The 23,056-nt window shown below is 39.9% G+C and overlaps 1 protein-coding gene across 4 annotated transcripts in view; it reads left to right on the top strand.

The window, feature by feature from the left end:
* ZNF704 (zinc finger protein 704) overlaps positions 1-23,056 on the top strand; it is a 225,772-nt gene that overhangs the window by 18,753 nt on the left and 183,963 nt on the right. The window lies entirely within an intron of this gene.

Below are 23,056 nucleotides of genomic sequence, written 5' to 3' on the forward strand. Positions count from 1 at the left end.
GAGAAAATTCTAAGGAATAACAAAACTACTGGAACTGATCAGTGAAGTTAGCAAGGTCACAGTATATAAAGTCAGTTTAAAAAAATCAGTTGCATGTATTGCATTGGAAAAATGAAATTTAAAAAAAATGTTTACATTGGTATCAAAATCTAAACACTTGGGGTTAAAATTAATGAAAGTGTACAAAAAATATGTGTGAAATCTATTAGACATTGATGAGAGTAATTACAGAAGACCTAAACAAATGAATTGATATACCATGTTCAATGAGAAAATTCAATATGGTAAGGATGTCAGTTCTCCACAAATTAATTTATAGATTCAATGCCATCCTGATGAAAATGTCAGCAGGACTTTTTGTAGAAATTCACAGGCTAATAGAAAATGTCTATGGAAATACGAAATAACATAACAGAAAAATAAGAACAAAATTGCAAGACTTACTCTGTTTGATTTCAGGACTTACTGTAAAGTGAGAGTTATCCAGATAGTGTGCTACTGGTGCTACAGGATAGAAAGGTAGATTCATGCAACAGAATAGAGAGGCCAAATATAGACACACACAGAAATAGTTTAACAAAGGCCCCAAAGAAATTCAGTGGAGAAGTCTTTTTCAACTAATGGTCCCAGAAAGAAACTATCCATATAGAAATAAAAAGAAAAAACCTCTACCCCTACCTTGCACCATATACAAAAATTACTTCAAAATAAATCATAAATATAAGTATAAATGCTAAAACTTATAAAGCTTCTTGAAGAAAATAGAAAATCTTTGCAACCTCAGGGTAGGCAAAGACTTTTTATACAAAAAAGCACTAACTATAGAGGAAAAAAAATAATGAATTAGACTTTATCAAATTTAGATATGTATGACCATCAAAAGACACAATTAAGAAAATAGACTGATAATTAAATAAATTTCTTCTGCTATTACTTTTATCTGGGAATATCCAAACATATTATTCATTTCATGCCTACTCTGTACCAGCCCATTTGCTGGATGCAGTGAATATACTGTTGAGCAAGAAAGATGTTGTCCTCATGGCACATTCAATTTAGTGGGAGAAATAGATGAATAAATAATTACAATATGCAATGACAACTGCGAGGATGGTGAAAGCATAGAACTCATATTACGGTTTTCATTTTACAAATGTAGAAACCTGGCAGCGGTTAATAATTTGATAAGTTGCAAAGCCGGTGTAAGCTCATATTTGCTGACTCTTATTCTCCCCCTTGCCCTCCACCTTTTTTTTTCCCCCTTTCTTTCTGTTGTTCTAAGAAAAGGGAGTGGAATTTTAAACTTAAGCTTGGTGGCCAGGATCAACTAGCAAATGGTATTCATGCTTTTAGTTTACTAGGAAGAGAAATGGAATTGTAGCTATTTTAAGAAATTGCATTTCAATATTGTTGTTTTAAAGCCTCGTTTTAAAGTTAGTTTTTCAGACTCTGATGTCAACATCAAAGTTAGGCAAGTTTCTCTAAGGATATTCTCTTGCTGTATAGTGCCCAGTGAGTTGCAAAAGACAGCTTTGTTCAGGCAGCTCCGCTAGTCTTTGCTTTGCTAAGTAGTTTTGGTGTATTTTTTTTTTTTAAAGTTGGCAAAGTTAACAGGAAGGCGCTGGGAAGTAGAAGTAGAGAAAAATGTAGGACTTGGAGCATATCACTTGGGAAAGAAGGCTTTACTTTTTAAAGTAAATGGGTAATGGGCAATGAGTGCTTTTGTCTTTTTTACCCTTGCACTTGTGACAGCAAAATATTTATTATGTCTTGTTCTCACAGTGCTGTGTATTCTTTAGAGTCATTTCACATACAGTACCTTTTATATTTCTTATATTTTTGAGAGTCACTATCATTTCAATTTAATCATGAGGCACCTCTGGCCAGAGGTTAAATGGCTATTTCAAGGTGACTTCACAAATGACTCTGAATCCTTTCTTTCTGGTTTTCTTCCTGTTTCTGTCTCATCTGCTATATATTTGTAGATTTTCATGTTGATATGTTCCATTATGACTCGTTTTTGCTTTAGTATTCTGCTTACCCATGGCGAACCTAGTGATACTTACCTTGTTTCCCAGGGACTTCCAAGCCATCATCATTGTCTTCCCTTCCTCCAGAAACACGCATTGATTCTGATTTTCTCCATTATTAGTGGTACCTGACCCCATTAAAGATACTTGAGTAGGAGTGGGTCCTCAATAAATGTTTATATGCATAGAAGATGAAAGAACAAGCATGCATTGTACAAACATTCTCTGTTGATTTTCCTCTACCACTTTCCTGCTATTTCATTTATTAACGTCATTTTTTTTTACCATGTTTTTTTCTTCCCTAATGATACTCTCTTCATTCCTGTAGTATCCTCATTGCTTACTTTTTGCTTCCATTCCCTGTTTTCCACAAAACTGCTAAGATAATCTTTGGTTTTATGTAACTTTTTCATGTCATAGAAGCAATATTTGTCCTGATAATTCAAAGGTCCCCATAAGAAGAAAGAAGGAAATGATAATCATCTAAAATTCCAGTCATCTTTCCCCCTTGCTGTGTATATCCTTCCAGACCATGAGCGTGGCATCATTCATAGGGCACTTATCTGGTAAACTCTATTCTTGGTGATCTACCTTTAAAAGAAATTAAGCTAACAATGCTTGAGGAGCTGAAATAGATGTAGGAATATAGCTCATACATTTTTTAAAATAAATTTATTTATTTATTTGTTGGCTGCATTGGGTCTTTGTTGTTGTGCACGGGGTTTTTCTAGTTGCAGCGAGTGGGGGCTACTCTTCGTTGCAGTGCGCAGGCTTTTCATTGCATTGGCTTCTTTTGTTATAGAGCATGGGCTCTAGGCTCGCGGGCTTCAGTAATTGTGGCACATGGGCTCAATCATCGTGGCTCACGGGCCCTAGAGCACAGGCTCAGTAGTTGTGGCACGCGGGCTTAGTTGCTCTGCGGCATGTAGGATCTTCCCGGAGCAGGGATCGAACCCATATCCCCTGCATGGGCAAGTGGATTCTTAACCACTGCGCCACCAGCGAAGTCCATACTTGTCTAATTCAAATCAGAAAACATTTACTTTGGGTCATGGCATACAAAACACCATGCTGGGCACTTTGGGGGCTCAAAGGTAGCAATGATTATTTATTTTCTAGGAATACTCAGTCCAGTGAGAAACAGGAGCCTATTGCCTTATTCCCTTTTGACACTCATTCCCAGCAAATGTGGTTCTGTGGTTTCTTGGCCCACAGCAAATGAAAAGGTGGGGATTATGAGAAAGAGAGTACATCTCTCCATTGACAGTCAGTGTCCTAAGAGCAGCAAGCATGAAACCGATGTTGATGGAGCACATGGAATCTATGTTTAAAGCGCTGTGCAAGTGAGCACATGAAATAAAAAGTGTTAAAACTCTGGATCCATTTAACATGGTGGCAAGGAGTTCCTGAGGGCATACCACTCTACATTACAGTGTATAAACTATCCATGACACTGTACCATCTAGCCAAGTTTGTTATGCTCAGTAGAGAAGCAAGAAAGCAACTAAGGCATGTCTGAGAAATTTACAACAAAAATTATTAAAGTTTATCAGTCAGAGCAGTAGAAAATTCCTTTATTAAAAATCGATTTATGTGGCATAAATGTACTAACATTGTGAGGCTTATTATTTTTATCATGAGTACAACAGTGTGGAAGTACGTCCCCAAAGAATTTCATTCATTCCCAACAGTTGTCTAAAGGTTCTTCTCAGCAAACCCCCCTGTTGTTTTCCTACCTTTCCTTTCCAGGTGCAGATTTTTTTTTTTTTTTAATTTGTTTCACCATCACATAGGCAAGCTGATCTTTTTTTAAAAAAATAAATTTATTTATTCATTTGTTTGCCTATTTATTTATTTATTTTGGCTGCGTTGGGTCTTCATTGCTGGATGCAGGCTTTCTCTAGTTGTGGCGAGCAGGGGCTACTCTTCATTGCTGTGCGCGGACTTCTTATTGCCATGGCTTCTCTTTTTGTGGAGCATGGGCTCTAGGTGCACAGGCTTCAGTAGTTGTGACACATGGGATCAGTAGTTGTGGCTCGCAAGCTGTAGAGCGCAGGCTCAGTAGTTGTGGCGCATGGGCTTAGTTGCTTCGCGGCATGTGGGATCTTCCTGGAGCAGGGATCGAACCCGTGTCCCCTGCATTGGCAGGTGAATTCTTAACCACTGTGCCACCAGGGAAGTCCCCAGGTGCAGATCTGAAAGATCCAAGAGGTGATATTCTAACCTTAGTGTCCAAAGTACACTGGACATATAACATAGAGTGTGTTTTTCAAGAGGATCCCTGTTGACTGAGGGTACTGGATTCCTTTCTTAGCTATTGCTTTCCAAGTCCTATTGCCCTCTAGATTCACCTACCAGAAAAGCAAGTCCCACCCTCATGTGGCTGCTAACATACAGGATTCTGAACAAACATAGATTTTCTCTCTCAGCTCTTCCTTCTAAATGGGAGTCCTGAAAGATCCCTGCCCGGGTTAGCTGGAAAAAAGAAAAAAGAAAAATGTCCCAGCGTGTGTACTTGGCGCATGCCTTTTTCCTAGATCGTGAGGATAAACTTGCTCCTGTTTTCCAAAAATGAAACAATAGCCCAGTCCAGCAGACTGGTGGCTGGGGCCAATCAGGAAGCAAGCCTGCTCAGTTTGTCACCTGTTTTTTGTCAGGCGCTTTCCCCGGTCCCCACCTGAGGTGTTCCTGTCAAATAGGGGAAAACAAACATGTTTGCATTATTCACAGTCCAGCCTCTTGAGTTCTGTAGTAACGAGCTCAGAAGTGTCCCAGGAACATGCAAAGGGGAAAGTTAGCTGCTTAGGGGAGTCCATGAGGTTAGAACTAAGTCTAAAGGCTGAGAAAGAGATTGTAAAATGGAGAAGGAGGAGAATGACACTATCGGCAAAATGCAAAGCAGAACAAAACAACAGTGGGAAGCACAGAGCAAGTGCAGAGACCAGGGGACAGGAAGGAGCCTGGCGGAATGACGGGGTGATGGCAGCAGGCCTTAGCACCAGACAGCATCAGTTTTGCTGACTTAGCCTGTAACACACCATCGTGTAAAAGCATTTCAATTTTATAGGGAGGTTTTGTTGTTGTTTTTCTTAATTGGGGGGGTGTTGCTTAAGGACTTTTTATCCCATGTATGTATTATACATCATTTTTAAGTTGTGTTCATATAAATACAGAAATAGCGAGCTGTGGAAAGATCACTATAGCCTATCAATTCTGAAAAAACAATGTGCAAGCAGCGAAGTTTCTGATAGAGAATACTGTACAAACAAAAAACAAAAAAAGACAACTTTCTGGTGAGTTCAATCCCGTACCATGCATGTGATATAAAGCAAGTAATGGGGCTGTAATTTAAAAGTAAGCCACAATAATAGTCAAGATTAAGAATGAATTTCTATCCAGTAGATGATTGAAAAGCAAATGTAAATAAAGGTACAAAATCAACAGAATTACACAAAATTTGAGTAAAATCCGAAAAGTTATCATTGAATATGAATGCAAAAAAATATTTCAGAAAAAAAATATTTCAGGAAAAACTAATGTGAGACAGAAAACAGACTGAATGGAATCCTGGTGTGATGCTCATAGCACAATAAAAACATATTTTATTGGGCAAGAAAAATTGATTTCTTTTTTTAATGGGTTGGTTATTTATTAAATTTATTCATTTATTTAATTTATTTATTGTCTGTGTTGCATCTTCTTTTCTGCGTGCACAGGCTTTCTCTAGTTGCGGCGAGTGGGGGCTGCTCTTTGTTGTGGTGCAGGGGCTTCTCATTGTGGTGGCTTCTCTTGTTGCAGAGCATGAGCTCTAGGCACACAGCCTTCAGTAGTTGTGGCACGTGGGCTCAGTCGTTGTGGCGCATGGGCTTAGTTGCTCTGCGGCATGTGGGATCTTCCCAGACCAGGGCTCGAACCTGTGTCCCCTGCGTTGGCAGGCAGATTCTTAACCACTGCACCACTGGGAAAGTCCTGAAAAATTGATTTTTAAAAAGAAACATTTCAGTGAATGTTTATGCTATATAAAAAGCTCCCAAAATGGTAACAAAATCATCATAAAAGTTTTCATCTTCATCCTCAAGAGCTTAAAAGTCCATCATCTTCAGAGCCAGGTAGACAGAACCTGAAAATCCATCATCATTGCCAAAATCCAAATCGTTATTGGAACTCATTGCAGTGCAAATTTAGTCAGCCCGCTGTGCAGGGTACCACTCTCCAGTTCTTTACAGTATTTTGTTGCAAAGTTTATACTGTTAAGATGGAACTGAGTATTATAGTAATGCCTCTGTCATCATCTTTGGGCCATAGATTACAATAGTAATAAATTTAAATCTTGGGTCCAAGGAAAGTAATGAATTCCACCTCAGATGGGCTGGATGTATTTGTTGCATGTGGCTTATTTCCGTGAAGGAAAGGACCTGTGTCTTTCCTGGGATGTTTTGTGTTGCCGGGCTTGCCGCTGAGGAGGGTGGGGCAGGGCAGCACAGTGGTGTCTGGTAACCCGTCACCTGTGATTACCATCTTGTGTGGCAGTCCACCTTCTGCCCATAACATGATGTCCTAAACATAGTACGTATTTGGAGGTAAGTCTGGGCATCTGAATACGACGTCTCTTTCATAGGTGTTATTCTATATAAATGAGGTTACCTGCCTTGGATTTGTTCAGATTTGTAGAATTGTGTGGCAAATATGTCTTTACTTTTTTTCTCTGAGTTCTTATTATATTTTTTTTGTTATATATATTCTTATTATATTTAAGTTAGAACCATATAATACTTAAATTTAGTACTCACTTATTCCCTTAATATTATTCCTTGTATCCTCAACTGCATTTTTAGCTGCTTGAAGGTACCTTTATTATTTTAATCCCCCAGTATGGGGTGGGACAGTAGTGATTGCTTATTTTATTATTTGTGTTAAAGATTGTGGCATAGTGAAAAATTCAGAGGCCTAAATCTTATTTTTGACCTAGCTCTTAACTGAAAGATTACAGTGTAATCCTGAGTAAATTGCTTTACTGCTTGTTCCTTTGTTCACCTGTAAAACAGGAGTAGACTATATATTTTTCTTTTTTACATTTTTTAGCTTAAAACAAAACTTTAAAAGATAATTGTAAATTCACCCACAGTTCTAAGAAATAATACAGAGAGATCCTCTACATACTTCACCCCGTTGCCTCCAGTGGGAATATCTTGCATAATTCCAGTACAATACCACAATCAGGAAATTGACATTGATACAATTTACTGACCTTATTCATATTTTACCAGTTTTACATGCGCCTGTGTGTGTGTGCAACATTGTCACATGTGTAGATTCATGTGACCCATACCACAGTGAAGATACAGAGCAGTCCCATCACAAGGATCCCTCATGTTACCCTTTTATAGCCACAGCTACCTCTTTCCCACCTCTACCTCCCTAATGCCTAGAAACCACGAATCTGTTTTTCATGTCTATAATTTTGTCACTCAAGAATGTTATGTAAATAGAATCATATAGTCTGTAACCGTTTGAGACTGGCTTTTTTTCATGCAACATAATTCCCTTGAGATCCACCCAGGTGTTGGAGGAGGTCATCAAGAGGATGTGACCACCGGTTGACCCAAGCGTTGGATCTGGGCAATTGGAGGCTCCTCACCCACACCCCTGTCCTTGGAAAGTACATTCTGCTCACTGTTTGCACACTAGGAGCTGTTTCAAGGATGCAGCCTTAAGAGAGAAAGGTGTTGGCTGAGACCATCTGGACTGGATAGTGGCTGAACCCAGTTAAAGCCTCTATACAAGCTCTTAAGATTCTGGTGGGTGTGCGGAGATTTAGTCATCTTGCAGCCGCCTAAGGCAAGCCTCCTGTGTAAGTTCCCTTGCTTATTAAAACCACCACCCACCAATCTGGAGTGGCTGCCTCTTTCTTCCATCTCTCCCTGACCTCTGTGTATGGGGCCTGTTCCAGATTTCACCTGGGAAACTCCCGAGGCTTTGAACAAACCCCAAGTTGTTGCATGTATCAGTAGTTTGTTCCTTTTAATGACTGAGTTGTATTCCATGGTACGGATGTATAACAGTTTGTTTAACTCATTGAAGGACTCTTGGTTTGTCTCCTGTTTTGGGCTATTATGAATAAAGCTACTGTGAACATTCACTTACACATTTTTGTACATGAATGTGCACTTTTGTAAGTTTTTATTTCTCTAGGATAAATGCTCAAGAGTACAGTTGCTGGTTCAATTATGGGAAGGGCATGTTTAGTCTTGTAAGAAACTGCTATAGTCTTTCCTATAGTGACTGAGTCATTTTACATTCACACCAGCAATGTGTCTTGAGTTAAATTTGTGAGGTTTAGATTGAGGGGTTCATGTTTTCGTGTATGGATGTCCAACACCTGAGCACCATTTGTTTAAAAAGCTATCTTTCCTCCATTAAATTGCATTTCCACCTTTGACAGAAATCAGTTGGACATGTCTGTGTGGGTCTTTTTAGGGCTCCCTGTTGTGTTCCATTGGTCTCTGTGTCTCTCCCTCTGCCAGTGTCACACTGTCTTGAATACAAGAGTTATAGAATTAGCCTTTATACAGGGTGGGATGACTCCTTTGACTCTACTCATTTTTGTCAACATTGTTTTAGTTATTTTAGGCCCCATGCCTTTCCATATGCATTTTAGAATGGGCGTGTCTTATGTATAGAGATTATCGTGCTAAGTGAAGTAAGCCAGACGGAGAAACACAAATATCATATGATACTGCTAATGTGTGGAATCTAAAAGAATGAATGATATAAATGAGCTTATATATCTATAAGTATAAATGAACTTATATACAGAAGAGAAATGGACCCACAGACATAGAAAACAAACTTGTGGTTACCAAGGGGGTTGGGAAGGAGGATAAATTAGGAGTTTGGGGTTAACATATACACAGTGCTATGTATAAAATAGATAACCAGCAAGGACCTTCTATATAGCACAAGGAACTATACTCAGTATTTTATAATAACCCATAAGGGAAAAGAATCTGAAGAAGAATATATATATTCACATATATATGTGAATCACTTTGCTATTCATCTGAAACTAACACAACACTGTAAATAAACTGTACTTCAATAAAAATTTTTTTAAAAAACCCTTGCTGGGATTTTGTTAAACCTATATTGACAGCTTTACTGTATTGGGTCTTGCAATCCACTGCCTTGATACATCTCTCCTTATATTTAGGTCTTCCTTCATTTCTTTCAGCAGTGCTTTTAAGTTTTCAGGAAACAGATTATCCTATGTATGGTTTTGCTAGCTTTATACCTAAGTATTTCATTTTATTTTGAGTTATTGTAAGTGTAACTGTGTTTTAAATTTTTTTCCATGTGTCTGTTCTAAGTACATAGAAATGTGATTGTTTCTTGCATTGTTAATCTTGTGTCTTGTGATGCTGGTGAGCTAGATTTGGAGTCCTTTTAGCTCTGAGAATCTAAAAGGACATTGACTGATTATTCTTCATCTCCAATGAAGGTAGAATGAGTGCAAACCAAGTTAAGTTTTTATGGAGTGGAAATCAGGTAAAGTCCAACCAGAAGAAGAACTTAACCAAAAACGGGACCACTTCAATAGACTGCCTAGAAAATTCCTCCTTCTTTGAGAGTTCTGACAGTGCTATAGTTAGCTTTTCATGAAAGACATACTGCTTGGCTTTAGATAATCTATTTAGTTCGCTAGTAAACCCCAAAGATCTCTTGATTCCTTTAAAAATGTACTGGTAACACTATCCTCAAAGTAGAAAAATTAAGATGAGAGTATGTGTGTGTGTATGTATTAAGTCTCTTTACTTTAAAAACTGGGTTACTCAGTAAGTCTGGAATGTCTTTTAGTTGTACCCTCCAAAATAAATATCAATTATATTTTAACGTTTCTGCTCAGGAAATAAATTGTTGCTGCTGCAAACTACATGTAAGTTTCACTCAGGAGCACCTGCTAAAAAACACCAGTGAAGAGTATGTAAGTCATTCTCAATGAATTGAGTCCATCAGTAAGATCAGTATGGCCCTGGATTATTTGGTAGGGTTGCAAATCTCTGCAAAACCAAAAGGCTGATTTAGTCATTCCTGATTCCTGAACAGCATTTCCTGATAACACTCCAAGGTAGCTTCATCCTGTCCTTCAAAAGCCTGAACATCCAACACATAAACCCAGCAATACAGAAATCAACAAGACATTATTTCATTTATTTAGTATTACTATAAATGGATAGTGCAACATAGTTCTTGTTGTCATAGAGGTTCGGGGCTTAGCTATTTTACTTTAGCAATTTTTATTAAAATCTTCTAAAATTAAAGCATGTACTTCCCTCCCTGCTGAGGATGGACATGGTGACTTAGGAACACCAGGTACTGAGGTCTCAGTGTGGAGACTCTTAGGTCATTCAAGGCCATTAACATCTGAGTGAAATGGCCCCTAATTGCTATAATTTTGCAGACTTTTTGGTGTTCTTCCCCTTTTGGGGGTATTTGGGTATGCCTCTTCTGCTTCACAATCTTACTTTATAACCAAATCTAAACTCATGGTTCTGAGAACAGTTTCTTATTTTACTATTAGAAAGCCCACAGTCTTTAAGACTGATGTTTCCTTTCTCAGTGCTAAGAGATCTTCCAAATTCTTGGTGATGTTCATATAAGTCTGTATCTAGACATACAGTACTTCTATCCTTAAAAGAGGAATGCAGAGTATTGGTGTATACTAGCTCTTTTTTGTTCTGTTGAAAACTAGGCAATTAGTGTAAGAGAGGCAAATAGCACAAGTCACATCAGCACCACTTTTAATCATCAAATGCTTGAACTTCCTAAGTGTAGCCAAGACTCTTCTTATCAGCAGGGTCAGCTTCCGGTGGGAGGAAATTGAAGTGCAAGTGCAGGAAATGACCTGCATTAGATTTGGCATTGAGAAGGCCCTACTGATGACTGTGTTTGCCTAGAGCTCTGTGGAATCGGGCTTGCTACAAAAGCGAGGAAGGGTGTGGTGTAGGTGCTGTAGGGCTATATATTACGAAGTAATATGTGTTCTATGTATATTAGGTTTTGGTGGTCTGAAGAGGCTGAAGGTTTATTGAGGAGAGCATAAATATATAATAAGCAAAGCGAAGAGAAGAAAAGAGAGAAGAAGTCCTCTGTAGCTTCCATTTGTAAGTCTTTATGATAAGCACCTCAGGTGCTCAGGCTTTCTTGAAATCAAAGTCAAGAAATATTTCACATTCAGAAATAGCTTTTTAAACTGAGGGTTTTGATTGTCTCCATATAACATTTTAATAGCATATTTAAGTTGGAGGTAGATTTTTAAAATTTAAACTCCAAGATGAAGTATAATGAGAAAACAAGCTTTTGTTTCCTGCCTTCAAATCTTTAAACATCTTGTCAGATCCCTGACTCCCAAAATGGGATAGTAGATCCCCTGCTCTGCCCCTATTTGGTGGTTGTGGTCGGAAAGTAAAGAACACAAATCCTTCTCTCTGGCTCCCTCTCCTTCACTTCTCCCCCAAGTCAAATCTGGCATCCACTCCTGTTGATTTTACTTCCTAACTATTTCTCAAGTCAGTCTCCTCCTCACCTTCTGTGCCATCACCATCCGAGCATCACTGTCTCTCCACTAGGCTGCTGCTTCCAGATGCCTGGCTGATCTCCCCGTGTACTAGGGTTCTGTTGCCATTGTAAGAGGTTACTGTGCCACAGATTTAGTGGCTTAAACCAACACGGATGGATTCTCTTACTGATTTGGAGGTCAGACGTCCACAATGGTTCTTGCTGGGCTAAAGTCAGGGTGTTAGCAGGGGTGGTTCCTTCTGGAGGCTCTAAAGTGACTCTGTTTCCTTGCCTTTTCTGGCTTCTGGTGGCCACCTATATTTCTTGTTTTGTAGGCTCTTCCTCCGTTTTCAAAGCATATTACTCTGTTCTCTGCTTCCATTGTTACATACCTTTCTCCTCTACTGTGAAATCTCCCTCTGCCTCCCTCTTATAGGAACTCTTGTGTTTACATTTCGGGCTCACCTGGATAATCTCTCTGTCACAAGATCCTTAACGTAATCACATCTACAGGGTTACTTTTGCCATGTAAGGTAACATTCACAGCTTCCTGGGATTAGGATGTGGATGTCTTTGGGGGCCATTATTCAACCTACTGTATTTTACAGCCACTCAGCCTCTCTGCAGTTCACCTTGACACGGCAGCAAGAGCAAATGACACAGCTGATCTATAACTATACCTCTTCCCAATTTAAACCCCCACCACGAATTCCATGATCTTAGGATCAAGACCATAGTTTTTTTTTTTTTTTTTGGGGGGGGGTACATCAGGTTCAATCATCTGTTTTTATACATATATCCCCGTATTCCCTCCCTTCCTTGACTCCCCCCTCCCCAGGACCATAGTTTTTACCATTTCTTGTGAGGCCTTAGTTTGCTAAGGCTACCATAACAAAGTACCATAGACTCTTGTTGCTTAGGTAACAGAAATTTATATTCTCACACTGCTGGAGGCTCAAACTCCATGATCAAGGTTCTGGCAGGTTTGGTCTCTTCTGAGCTCTCTCTCTCTCCTTGGCTTGAAGATGGCCACCTTGTCTCTCTGTCCTCATGTGGCCATCCCTTGGTCTGCATGTTATCTCTGTCCTCATCTCCTTTTCTTATGAGGACACCAGTCATATTGGATTGGGGCCCCCTATAAGACCTCGTTTTGTGTTAATTACCTCTCTAAAGGCCCTATCTCCAAATACAGTTACATTCTGATGTACTAGGACTGAGGATTTTCAACATGTGAATTTGGGGGATGAAGGGAATACAATTTAGCTCATAACACACGGTCTAGCCCCCACTGTCTCTTTGTCCTCATCCCATGCCCTATACCATGCTTTACTCTGGTCTCCAGCCTTACTGGCTTTCTTTCAAGTTCTTAAACTTGCTGTGCTTTCGTACCACAACCACCCTTCACGTAGATAGCTCCACCTCTCATTAGATCTCAATCCAACCATCACGTCCTGCGGTGGACTGAGTGTTTCTGTCTCCCGCCCCCAACCCCAGATTCATATGTTGAGGTCTAATCCCCAGTGTGTCCCCAAAGGACATGAGACCTTGGGGAGGTAATTAGATTTGGATGAGGTCTTGGGGGGTAGAGCCCCATGATGAAATTGATGTCCTTATAAAGTCCAGAGCCCTCTCTCTGTGTCAGAGGACCCATCTGTTTGTGAACCATGAAGCGAGCCCTCACCTGGTACCAAACCTGCCAGTGACTTGATCTTGGACTTGTCAGCCTCCAGAACTGTGAGGAATAAGTGTTTGTTGTTTAAGCCATCTGGTCTATGGTATTTTTGTTATAGCAGCACGAACTGACAAAGACACTTTCTCAGAGTGGCCTTCCCAGACCTCTCTGATTTTTCTCCTTTCATTTGCTCATAGCTTCTCCATGTACTTCTCTATCAGAGCATTTGTTGCAGTTGTGAAATTATTTATGTTTTTGTGATTCATTTATTTATGCCCCTCCTTCCCACTGATCTCAAGCTCCATAAGTATAGGGACCTCTGTACTTTTTTAGTATATTCACATATGCATTTATCACTCTTATCCCTTGTGCCTCAATATCTAGTAAAAATATTTGTGAAATGAATGTCTACTTTTCAAGCAAACACTTTTCAAAGGTCTACTAAAATACCTTTCTTTCTTATTATCACTGGGAAAAAGGAGATTGCTTTATATGTGGGTTGGAATAAATATTCAAGCTTTAGAATTTTTATCTCCTTTGAAATCTTTTATACAGCCTCTTTTAGAAAGAGTTCCAGGAAAATGATCTTTAAATAAGAAAATTAAGAGATGTTTTAGTTGGGAATTAATGTATTAACATATACTTTAAAATTGTGTGTTATACAGAGATACAGAAGGTGTTTATATAGTGTCTATCACTCGTCTGCTGTTTTCCTGGAAGGATGTACATGCTTCTGGCTGTAAATAACTTATTTGCCTTTTGAAGCTAGAGAATAAATTATGGCTTATTCAGATTTTACCTTCTTTTTTATAGAATGTCCTTTAAATAACTAACATATGAACAAAAGACTTCAACTTTTAAAAAACTGAATGTGTGCTCTTTGACGTTCATAAACACACATGAATCATTTGCTCTGTGTAGGGTCCTGTGATACATACTGATAAGCACTTGGCTCCCAGCCAGGTTTCATTTCTTATACCGAGGATGTCAGGGCCACATAATTGTTTATGAGGAGAATTTTAGTATACAAAGTCTGTCAAACTACTTGCAAAATCCCACCCCCTACAAATTCTGTCTTTGAAAGTAGTAAATTAGATGTCACCATTCTAGAATATACAACTAATGCAAAGTTCTTACTTTACTAAATTAGTAAAGTTTATACCAATATGGAGTTCCTATTTTTAAAAAACTGTAAGTTGAGTTAATCTATGGGCTAAATATATTTTTTTAATTGGTGGAAAATAATTTCTTCTGCATGATTTGCAGCAGTAAACAGTGTTAGGTACGTTTTAGTAACAGCCAAAGTAGAGTTGTCTTTCGGCTCATTTCTTTTTTTTTTTCTTTTTTAAGCTCTTTATTGGAGTATAATTGTTTTACACTGTTGTGCCAGTTTTTGAGGTACACCAAAGTGAATCAGCTATATTTATATATATATCCCCATATCCCCTCCCTCCTGCGACTCCCTCCCACCCTCCCTATCCCAGCCCTCTAAGGCATCACCCATCATCGAGTTGATCTCCCTATGTTATGCAGCAACTTCCCACTAGCTATCTATTTTACATTTGGTAGTGTGTATATGTCAATGCTACTCTCTCACTTTGTCCCTTCGACCCCCTCACCCCATGTCCTCAAGTCCATTCTCTGCATCTGCATCTTTATTCTTGCCCTGTCACTGGGTTCATCAGTACCATTTTTTTAGATTCCATATATATGAGTTAGCATGTGGTATTTGTTTTTCTCTTTGACTTACTTTGCTCTGTATGACAGCCTCTAGGTCCATCCACCTTACTACAAATAACTCAGTTTCATTCCTTTTTATGGCTGAGTAATATTCCATTGTATATATATGCCACATCTTCTTTATCCATTCATCTGTTGATGGGCATTTAGGTTGCTTCCATGTCCTGGCTATTGTAAATAGTGCTGCAATGAACATTATGGTACACGTTTCTTTTTGGATGATGGTTTTCTCTGGGTATATGCCCAGTCATGGAATTACTGGATCATATGGTAGTTCCACTTTTAGTTTTTTAAGGAACCTCCAAACTGTTTTCCATAGTGGCTGTACCAATTTACATTCCCAGGAGAGTTCCCTTTTCTCCACACTCTCTCCAGCATTTATTGTTTCTAGATTTTTTGATGATGTCGGTTCATTTCTTGAGTTGAAGATGAAAGCAGATGTCAGCAGGTGAGAAGGTAAACCTCTATTTGGCATGTTTTCTAGCTTCCAGGCTCTCTGTTAAGGAGACTTGTGCAGGATCCTGTTGATGTGAAGAAGATTGCTACTGTTGTTCCACAAGCTTTGGGATATAGAGCAAAGCAAGGGATGATGTGCTATCGCTGAACACTTCCTCTTCCTGCTTCCTGCCCATCTTCCACTGTGGATTCTATTTCCTGTGTTTTCCTGAGTGAGGTTAGAGTTCAGGAAGTGGCATGATTTGGACCATGGTCAGAGGCATTGACAGCACCCCACTGGGCTCACTCCAGGCAAAAGCTTTTAAGAGAGAGATGGGCTTCGTTATCTCTTCCTGGTTTTATTGCTATTTCTATTTTTCTTATGACCACTCAAGGTTCCCAGAAGCCTTATCTACCTCTAGCTGCCCCTGGTGACATACACTGTTCTCTCTGTGCAGAGCCCCATTCTTTCTCACCAGAGCCTCCTTTTCTGTATGTTTGTGGTCCCTTTGATGCACTAAACCTATGTCAGATTGCTGCAGCACTTTGCCTTTCATTTACCAGCACACTGGATATTAACTACTCTCACAAACAAATTCTCAGTAAGGTATTGACAGAGAGAAAGGGCTACAGTTCATTACCTGTTTACCATGCATCAGTCACTTTACTAGATATTTCCCTTTGATCCTTTCTGCCAACCTATCATCCCCCATCTGTAAGAAGAGGAGCAGACCTTAAAGTGCAGAGAGGTTAATAAACTTTCCCCAGATCAACCATCTAGTAAGTGGAAGGGGTGGGATTTGATTTCAGTTGTATATGATTTCACAGCAGACATAGACTCCTTTTCTTGGGATAGTTATAGTTTAACCAAGGATGCAGGGTTAATGATATAATTAAGCCTATGATTAAACCCTATTGATTAACGTTTCTGGCATCATTCTTAGCCATTGGAATATATATCTCGACCAGGGATCTTTAAGGCACCTTCAACTTAAGTGATGTTTTAAAAAGTTTAATAGTTATAACTAAGAATACTAGTCTACTAGCATTAATTTTTATATGGTGTGTTACAGTTATAAAATCTTTCTGATTTTATTCTCTCAATATCATCCTGCGGAGTTAAGAATAGAAGTGGGTAGATTAGACCATAAATTAGACCCGTAGTCCAAAAAAAAATGATGGTGGCAATAGAAATAAAGTGCATAGATTAAAAATATGTGATGGGGTAGCAGAGAGAGAAGGCTGCAAAGGAAAAAAAATAAAGAAATCCAGAAACGTGTGGTGGCATGGCAAATACTGTAGATTGGCTTATTCAACACCTCTGCATCCCCTTCCTATATTACTTCTTTGCTACTGTGTCTGGAACTTCCCAGAATACCTTTCAGCTAGAAGTCTGTGTGACAGGTTCTGTCAAAGCAGTGCACCCACATGAGGCATGTGACAAGGCACAAGGAAGGCAGTGAGGGGTAGCCATACACAGAATCGATCTTACAGCAAAAACGAAGTCTCCTAGTGCTGCTGGAGCATCGCTTGTGGAAGTTCTAGCTTTCGGTACCTGTTGTCATGGGATTTGAGTGGTGGGAGGCAGTGCTGTGGCACTTCTGCTAGTTCAGACTTGTGATGTGGTCGGACCTTCCCTCTGGCTCTGTGCAGTTGTCCTGTTGAACATCCCAGCCTGACTCTCCAGGCATCTTAGAGAGTCTGTTGTCGTGCTCTGCAAATAAGAATTGGGACTGGTCCTGCTATCATAAAGCCAAGAGAAGATGATGCTTCAGGGAGGCTAATTATGTTTAGTACTGAGAGAGTGGAAATTTTTAAATATGTATTTATTAAATTCAGTGATGTATATACTTCACTGCGACTCTAGCAGAGCATGATTTCTTTTTGTTTTGGAGGAAGTAGAAATCAATGACAGTAAGTTGAAGAGTAAATAGGAGGTAGGGAGTGAAGACAGCTCATGTACACCTATCTGTAGATAACTGGCCTGTGACAGGGAATACAGCAGAGGTGCAGTAGTGGAGCAGGATCAGAGGTCAAAAGAACGTGGGGGGCTTCCTAGGTGGCACAGTGGTTAAGAATCCACCTGCCAATGCAGGGAACACGGGTTCCATCCCTGCTCCAGGAAGATCCCACATGCTGGGGAGCAACTAAGCCCATGCACCACAACTGTTGAGCCTGCGCTTTAGCACCCGTGAGCCACAACTATTGAGCCCATGTGCTGCAACTACTGATGCCCATGCGCCTAGAGCCCATGTTGTGTTCTGCAACAAGAGAAGCCACGGCAACGAGGAGCCCGCACACCACAATGAAGAGTAGCCCCTACTCACCACAACTAAAAGAAAGCCTGCACACAGCAAAAAAAAAAAAAAAAAAAAAAAAAACAACAAAAAAACCCCAATACAGCCAATAAAATAAATAAATTTATTTATTTATTTATTTATTTATTTAAAAAAAAAAAGAACGTGATTTTTTTTTTTTTTTTAAAGATAAGGGATATTGGAGCATGTTTGATTGCTGATGGGAAGTATCCAGTAGAGAGGAGAGAGCAATTTGGCAGAAAACCTGTGAGACCTTGAGTCAATTGTGTCACTTTCTCTGTGCCTTAGTTTTCTTACCTACAATGTTCTGATAATAAGATCTTCCTCTTAGGAGTTTTTGGGACTGGAGTTAAATAACGTATATGAAGAAATTTTAATGCGATGTCTTGTACTTAGTAAGAGTTTAATAAATGTGGCCATTATTATTATTACTGCTGCTTTTGCTATTGTTATTGTCTTCTGTATACTTTAGAGTATTAAGAGTGTGGAATCACTTCTGTCTCCTGATTTTACACATCTTCCTCTCAGCTCTTGCAGGCTGGCCCCATTGCCGTCTTATCATCACTTAATTACATTAATTAAGTAAACATTTACCAAGCACCTGGTCAGTGCCAAGTATGCGTATATCAGGTATCTGGGACACAAAACTGAGCAAAACTTGTTCTGTGCCTCCAACGAGCATCTGGACTACAAGAGGAGAGAGCTAGGGGAAGCGTGACTACTATATGCCACGTTTTATATTGTATCTGGCAGGGTTCTAGCAGGAGCAGAACCTCTAGGAGGTGTGTGTGAGTATGTGTCTGTGTGCTGTATGTATTCACTTGTACATACATGCATGCATGTACACAGGCATATTTATGGTAGCTGGCCAAACAAGCCTGAAGTCCACGGGCAGCAAGGCAGGAAGGAGGGATTGTGACCAGACTGAAACACTGTGAGCACACCTTTCTAGCTTAAGCTCTTCCTACACTCATTTTCATGGGTTAGCCTGGCTCTCCTGTTGAGCCATCTACCTCCTTATGAAGGACTGTGTTGAAATAGGAGGTGTTTCTCTCTCATGTTCCCATCTACTCTCTCATATACCTGTTGGACCTTTATTCTAAAGAATTAAATTTATGATAAGTAGATATACAAATTTATTCTAATAGGTACTGTTTAATTTCTTGAATACACTGTAGCTGCATTTATTAGCAGATTTTATTTAGTCATCTGTGCAGCTAGTAGAAGTAATTGGCTGTCTGTGAATTAAGCACACAACTCAAGCTAAAATGCGAATTCATTAGCTTTCAACTTTAGTTTTTAATTTCACCTGCTGTTTACTGCTCAAAGGAATGAAAAATTGTATTTAAATAAAATATATATTTAAGGAAAAACCCTTAGCAACCAACATCCTTTTTTTACTTAAAAACTGCTTCTTCATCTGCTCTGAAAATTAAAGAAGTTGTGTTAGCCTGTGGCAACCACTGATGAATTGGAAACGCTGTATTTATAGTTCTTATTGCCAAAGGAGTTCAAGGCATTGGGTTAGTTAGTGCAACTCTCTTTTGTTGCGAGAAATTGAAACCAGCTCAGGTTTTGCAATGAAGAAAGGCAGGGTGAGGTGGGTGGGGCAGGGATTCTGATGATAAGGAGGAAGATGCAGGTGGACAGGCACAGAGAGGACCAGCAGCCAGTGGGGTCAAGTGTGGAGGAGGCCAGGGGGGTGGGGTGGGGAGGGGAACGAGGCAGCTCTCAGATGCCTGGTCTGTCTGAGGACCCTCCTGCCCTCTGTTCCTGCTTCTCTCCAGAGTCTTCCTCACTCTTTCCTGGTTTCCTCTACTTTCTCACGTGTCCGTGACCTGGCCTGGTCACGTGAGCTATCACTCCAAGCCACCAGCGCTAGTTGACATCAGTTTCTAGTCTCTCAGATTAGACTCCTAAAAGAAAAGATTTTCTTGGTCCTGTTTGTGCCCAGAGAAATGTTCATTGTCCTTTTCGAGAACTGATTTGCCTTTTAATTCATACGTATCAGAACTACCTTCTCCAACTTACCAAAACGTTCTGTTCTAACCACTTTGGGGAAATGTGTAGCTTGCTCAGAAATATCATGTTTTAAAGTCTGATTTGAGTCCAAGGTCATTGGCAAATAACCATATAACCCATGAAGAAAATGAACTCTAACATACTAATTGAATTGCTAAGACTCTCTTCTTTTTTGCTGTGTGTGTTTGCATCTAGGATTCAGGCCAGGTGGGGACAGGGTTGCTCAGAGGCCCTCAGTAGGGGAGGAGAGAGGACCCCAGGGAGATGGGGGATGGGCCCCAGTAGGGGCCGTGGAAGAGGCTCTGTGAAGCGTGTAGTCTCTGAAGTAGCCTTTCTGTTTAGTGTGATGGGCAGGGGAAGGTTCCAGTGAGAGGAGACTGAGATCCCTGGGGCGAAGCTGCAAGGGGGAAGGGCCAGAGGCAGCAAAGGCCTGTTCTGTGCTCAGGGGCCCCAGCTCCTCCCGGCGGTGGCAGTGGGCAGTGGCGATCGTGGGCTCTGTGTGGCAGTCACAGCAATTAGAGTGGACAAGTCTTCTATAGGTCAGCAGCCCCTCAGCAAAACAGCTGCCTGTTCTCCTTCAGAAAGAAACTTCTAAGAAAATACTTCAGGTGGGGCCCAAATTCCATCTGCAAGAATAGTCACTATAAACCAGGTGTGGAAGAAATGAAAGATGACGTTGACCGTCATCATGGTTATTCCTGACTCTAAAGGTTAGAATTCATCGGGAGAGTAAGTGGGCTGGATGTGCTGTGAGCCTCAGACAGCTGGGGGAAGTGTTCCTGGGCCTCCCTGGGGACCAGGCTGCTCTGGGTCTTGCCCTTTATAGGAATTTCCATTTCCCAGGAGTTTTGAAAGTTAACTTCAACTGTGACTTGGTTCTGAAATTCTGCCTTCTCCCTCTACAGGTTTGTCCAGGGTTAACTGTGTGATATGTGTAGAAGAAAGGCTCAGAGTCCCTTAATTTAAAAGTAAAACAAACCCTATTTTCTCTGTAGATTTTATTATAAAATAAAGATTTCATTCCTGGAGATAAAATCCTCCATGAAATAAAATAGAACACTTAATAAGGAAAGGGTTAATATGGTAGCCATCCTGTAATTATTTTTCACCTATTCTCTACATTGTAGCACAATTCACTATTTCCTTCTTGGTAGCTTAGGAAACTACTATTATCCTACTCTTTGCAGCTTCAGGAACTTGACATCCATCCTGCTTAGACATTTATTAGTAGGTGCTACCGTATAGCACATATCATCACTTGAAAATTCACTCATTTATTTATTCCCTAAATGCTTAAGTGAGGGCCCACTCTGTTTCAGATACTCTTCTAGGTACTGGAAACATCAGTACACAAAACAAAACTACTCTCAGAGCTAGATTCTGGCCGTGCAGCCTGGACAATAAGCATAATAAATAGTAAATTATACAGTGTGTTATAAGTGCTGTAGAATAACACTAGACTAGACTAGACTAGACTAGAATAGAATAGTATAGAACAGTATAGAATAGAATAGAATAGAACAGAACAGAATAGGACAGGACAGGACAGGACAGGATAGAATATGGGAGATGAGTTGTGGGAGAGGAGCATTGCAGTTTAAATAGGGGGGATCAGAGTTGGCTTCACTGAGAAAGAGATGTTTGAACAAAGACTGAAAGGGTGAGGAAGCCAGCAGTGTGGATGTATGAAGGAAGAATGTCCTGGAAGATGGGACAGCCACTGAGAAGGCCTGAGGCAGGGGTGTGCCTGGCCTGGTCAAGGCCAGCGAGGGTCGGGGGAGAGGTAAGAGTGGAGGGAGGAAGTATGAGAGGAAGAAAAGAAGGATACAGGGGGGCTAAACTAAATGGGGCCGTGGAGGCCACTGCAAGGATTTGGCTTTTATTCTTTGTGAAATGGGGAGCCATTGGAAGATTCTGAGCTGAGGAGGGCATTGTGTGACTCTGGTTTGTAAGGGACAAGGCAGCTACTGTTATTGAGGAGGAACTGGAAGGTAGGAAAGGCATGGCAAAGATGGAGACGGAGATCCAAGGAGGAGACTGTTGTACAAATCCAGGCAAGAGATGATGGTGATTTGACCAAGATGGTAACTTGTGGAGGTAGTAAGAAATGACTGGATTCTGGATACATTCTGAAGATAATATAAGAGGGTTTTCACATGGACTGGGTGTGATTGGTTGAATTAAACTTTGAGTTATATAAAATAAATGGCATATTTAATGACTGTATTAAGTTCAAAATTCTCTATACTAAAGTTAAATCCAGTGAAGTTGACCCGTACTGATATTTCCTCTCTCTCCTGACATTTGGTTGGAAAAAATATACAGGTGACTTTAGCTGAGCTTGAATTTAATGTTGGACTTTACAGAAATAGATATTGCCATTCAGGATTTTTCAGAAAGGATTTTTAAAAATACCCACATAGTTTGTTCTCACTTGCATGATTTTAATAGAAGGCTTGAAACTTCAGCCAAGTAGTCTCCCACCAAAAATTTTTGCAATAACTTTGCTAAATGTGTGGCTGACTAATCTGCCATTAGGCAGATCATGCTTTGTTGAATATTAAATTGTCAAGATATTAGAGGTGAAACTTGCTGTAGTAAACCCAGCGTGAACAACACTGATCACTGCGGTAGCGTAGCTGTGTGGTCGCTATCACGGTGAGGGTCTCAAGGCTGTCGCGCTGAATTTTACTTCTTGCCCCGTCATCACACTAGCAAACCAGGGTGATTTTCATCAGCCAGTTACTCTGTCTTGGTATAGAGAAATAATAAACTCGAGGGTAAAACAGTCAAAAACCACTTCATTGTTTTCAGAGGGCTAAGGGAATAAGATAATCAAGGAGCTAGCAATTGGAAAGAATTATTTTTAAAGCGTTTCTACTACTGCTGTTCATTAGGATTGGATGGAGTTGCCATCCAACTTATTTTTCTGTGTATGTAGCATGAAAGTTGAAGAATTCAATTTGAAGTAATGAGTAAAGTTCTGTTGATTGTTTTGGACACAGTCTTTATCAGTTGACTCAAGAGTCTGGTCTTTCTTTAAGCATGACCCTTAGTAGTAATATTTTAAATTAATTTAAAAATCAGTTGTTCCTATTATTAATGTAACCTTTGCTCCTTTTGTAGTTTGTTTTAAACCCTGGGAGTCTGATTGCATGCTCCACACTGTAGTGGATGTGTCTTGGTCATCACTTACTAAATACGTATATTTATGTGTTTTGGAAGCAAGTTTAAAAAAATAAATCCTAAGGTGGGGAAACACAATCTGAAATAGGGAAAATTCT

This window comes from Hippopotamus amphibius, chromosome 5 (assembly GCF_030028045.1).
Source record: "Hippopotamus amphibius kiboko isolate mHipAmp2 chromosome 5, mHipAmp2.hap2, whole genome shotgun sequence".
In the NCBI taxonomy this organism is placed as follows: Eukaryota; Metazoa; Chordata; class Mammalia; order Artiodactyla; family Hippopotamidae; genus Hippopotamus; species Hippopotamus amphibius.